Source organism: Otolemur garnettii, unplaced genomic scaffold, assembly GCF_000181295.1.
Source record: "Otolemur garnettii isolate 467f Iridium unplaced genomic scaffold, OtoGar3 scaffold00110, whole genome shotgun sequence".
Taxonomy (NCBI): Eukaryota; Metazoa; Chordata; class Mammalia; order Primates; family Galagidae; genus Otolemur; species Otolemur garnettii.
This window is the reverse complement of record NW_003852505.1, coordinates 4,656,518-4,660,617: the sequence shown is the minus strand read 5'-3', so window position 1 is coordinate 4,660,617 and position 4,100 is coordinate 4,656,518. Positions and strand designations below refer to the sequence as shown.

General features: G+C 36.4%; 1 non-coding gene across 1 annotated transcript; it reads right to left on the bottom strand.

Moving 5' to 3' along the window:
* Positions 1 to 1,739: 1,739 nt before the first annotated feature.
* LOC111727536 lies at positions 1,740 to 1,819 on the bottom strand. The gene has a single exon (XR_002775069.1). It is a non-coding gene; the product is annotated as a small nucleolar RNA SNORA35 (small nucleolar RNA).
* Positions 1,820 to 4,100: the final 2,281 nt, after the last annotated feature.

Sequence of the window (4,100 nt, the reverse complement as noted above, 5' to 3'; positions counted from 1 at the left end):
GTGGGGGGCAGTGGGAGGTTCTGCAGTCCTAGATTTAAATCTCTATCTCTATGTCAGTCAATTAATGAATCTGAACTTCTTTTCCCCAGTGTCTCTTTCTACATCCAGACTAGAACAATCTTTTAAGATCCTTAATGAAAAGTCAGGAAAGACTTTAATATCTGAGAGTTTGCTTCTGCTGCAGGTAATTCATTTCACAGGTACGTGCCTCTCAATATCTGAGCCTCTAATAAGAGTTTTAGGGCAGGTCAACTTCTTTATTCCCAGCATAAGCAAGTTTAGATGCATCTGCTATGTTCACAGCACTATGATAGGATGCAAAAGAGACTATAAACAGAAATAGAATAAGAATCATCATATACTATGTTACAATTCTGTTAAGAACCTCTTCCCATCTGAATTTAACAATCCAAAGTCTACTCATCTTTCAAAGCCTAACTCAAGTCCTATATGCCCCCTTCTATTTTCTTTGATGACTTGATCTTGTACTTATTCCAACAGATATGTCAATGCTACTTAGAAACAGGAACTATTTTCCATTTCTTTGCAATTCTGTATAGCACTTAGCATAGTACATGAGGCACTCAAACACTTATCTTCTGGCTGTCTGAAAGGATACAACAGAAATATTTAATCTTTAGATAAAACAAAGGATTACAGTTATAGTTGTGTTTCTGGAGCGTGGTCTATTTAAGCATGGACATTGTAGGCTCACACGTGCAGCTTAAAAATCTCCCTACTCCCCATTCTAACAATGGATGCAAGTGAAAATTAGACCAGTGATTCTCAAACAAGGAAAGTTTGCCTCAGAGATAGGGTACAAGGAGGAAACTTCCCATGGAGTATAAAATCTTCTGAGTAAAGAGACATGTATGTAGATTTTTAAAAAGAATTTCCTAAATGGTCATTTCTTTGATATACTCCTAGTTACACTAATGTATTTTGAAATTTAAAATATTAAAGGCATGACATTTTCATGTCTACAAAGGAGAGGCATGGATTAGAAAATAAATATTTGGGCTTTCATTGGGGGAAGATAATGTTTAATTTTATCTTTTATCTTCAGCATCTAGAGTCTGGCGTATAGGAAATGCTCAGTAAGTCTGAGGTGGATGGATGGATGGATGGATAAGAATGAGTAAATGATAGGAAACTTGAAGCTTCAAGAAAAGAAATCATATGAATAAACAAGAATCCTTCCATTTTACCGCTGCTAAGAGAAATCATTTTTCACTAAAAGCATTTAGGTAAACAAATATAGGAGGCTGGATACTACTAGATTCTGCCACCAAACCAACAAGTGTCATCATTGAAACCAGAGAAAGATTTTATAAAGAATGCTTATACGGACTATACCAGGGAATTTAACTCTAGAAGCCAGGTTTCAGAGGCAAATGCAACAGTTGTTTAAACTATCCACAGCAAAACTGACAAATGTACATCAGAGGCCTCAAAGTGGCAAGCAGTGGAGTTGTACGTTAGTTATTAGTGCTGTCTGTCAAAATGGTTTTTTTATTACAAAAGTAATAAAATTTATTTGAGAAAGTTGGTACAAATACTCTCCTCACTGAGCACAGACCATAAAATCATAAAGTAAGCAGGCAAATAAACAGTATAGTAGTTGTAAACAATAGTTTTAACCAAAACACCAGAGTATTTGATTGAGATTTCATAAGCTGTAACTTTCATATACCCATTCTTCCCATACTATCCCCTTAAGGTCTCAGATGCCAAAAAAAATGTGTAACCTCCTATCGATAGGAACAACCCACTGCAGGGATGTTTCTCATGGAAAAAGAAAGTTTCTATTGCATTGCTTTCAGACCTAACTGGTTTGTCAAAATGTTTAGTTTTTCCCCTCTTCTAAGCACATAGCAGGATTATGCTTCCTGGACTCCTGGTAATTCTGGATGGTTCTACATGACAAATTCTGGGCAATGAGTTATAACTAGAAGTGATGTATCTTGATTCTAAGCCAGAGAACTGTCACTGTAAGAAACTTCAGAGTTCTGTGTTTTCTCTGCCACAAAGACTGCAATATTCCTGATAGTTGCTTCCCCATTAGCCTGAATCACATAGTGAAGACAGCAGCAGTGCAGAGTCCCACAGAAAACCTGTGATGGGGGTATAGCTTGAGCAGGCAGGAAATAAATCTTTAATGTTTGAAATCACTGAAATTTTGGCATTCTTTGTTCCTGAAGCATAATTTGATCTATCTTGACCAATATAACATGGTTTACTATAGTCAACATAGTTTACATTCTTTAAACTGCTCTGACTGCGTCTTTTTCTTTTTCTTTTCTTTTTTTTTTTTTGAGATAGAGTCTCAGTTGCCCTGGAGTTGAGTGCCATGGTGTCATAACTCCCAGCAACCTTAAACTCTTCGGCTCAAGTGATCCTCTTGCATCAGTCTCCGTGTAGCTGGGACTACTGGCACCTGCCACAATGCCCTGTTTCTTTTGGAGATTAGGTCTTGCTTTTGCTCAGGCCAGTCTGGAACTCCTGAGCTCTTGCAATCCACCCAACTCAGCCTCCCAGAGTGCTAGGATTACAGGCATGAGCCACTGTGCCTGGCCTCTGACCCAGTCTTTAAAAGTTAGAATCTAACTGTTGCTACAAATTAGTACTCTGTCAAGAATGAAAGATAGAGCAAAGAAATCTTGTATCTAATCACTGAAACTACAAATAAAGAAAATGCAAAGAAAGGATATCTATGCCAGCAAATATAGTAGTTTTAACAAAGAAAAAGCAAAGAAACAAATTTTTAAACTATTTGAGGTAGCAAGAACAGACTTTCACCATCCTTCCCTGTAATGGAAATCCATTAAATGCGGAAGGAAACGTCTTGAAAAACATAAAATAGCAGACTACACTCAAGATGGTCTATTGAAAGTAGACTACTCTTGGGATAATGATGGGAATTCTTTGGAGGGAAAATGTGAAGGAATGGGAATATGCAAGAGTCATTTTAAAGCTAACACAACAATCCTTTTCATTAGTGTAGTACTTGAAGCTCATTTGAACCTCACAATTACCCTATGAAAGAGGCAGTACAGAGAATATTTTCTACATTTAATTGATGGGAAAAATTAGACCCAAATGGGCTGTGAACTTTCTAAAAAATAGGTAATACATGGCAAAGGTAGGATTAGAACCTATGTGTCTCCTAACCTCTAGTCCATGCTGTTGGGATAGTATCATGTGCCTTTCTCATAAAACCTATGAGGTTATTTACATTACAGAAAACATTCTTCAAGAACTAAAATCATGTATTTGGCTTTCTGAAACCACTTGTGATCCAAGTGTAAGCTTTGAGTAATAACCACATGACCAATAAGTATAACAACAAAGTTTGTATTCTGTTTAAAGATGAAGCACTTTCAACTAAGATGCTGTATATTATACAGTGCATTAGACATTACATCCTGTTAATTCTTTTCTCAGGTGATAATTGTTCTAGGTATAAATCTGTACCATGATTTTTCATATCCAACAAATGTTACTGGGTATTTTTATCATTTTTTCTCACTTAAGATATTACATGGAGAATGCATATACTGATGGACCACGTTTCTTGCAGCAGGGCATGAAAATTAGAAACTAAAGTTCCTTCTGCTAGGGACCTTTCAACTTCAAGGATAAAATTCTTCATTTTACTTTATACAGCTCTTCATTGAAGGTGACCTACTCCAAAACTGCAACCTACATGTTAGGAATAGTGCAGATGTACAGGTGGATCTTCTTTCCCACGTCAAGAGTCAGATACTATCTTAAGAGTTCTCTATTTGTAGGACTAAGTAAAAGTCTTCATTAAATTTATGCAACCAGTTTCTATAGCAATCACTAACATAGTCTTCAAGATAGTCCTGACATGGAGGAAGCATTGCCGACTTTACCAATCATTATTCAAAAACCAGACACATAGCAGAAAAAAGTTGTCCATACTGCATTGAGATCCATGAAGAAAGTGTAGCTTATGCTTTTATGCTATAATTGATCTGATATTCCTCATAGACCCTCACCCATTTGGTAGGAGGGAAAAAGTTATCTAGATCAATTTGGTCATCTCAGCCTAATCTGGTAATTTAAACTTTTTTTTT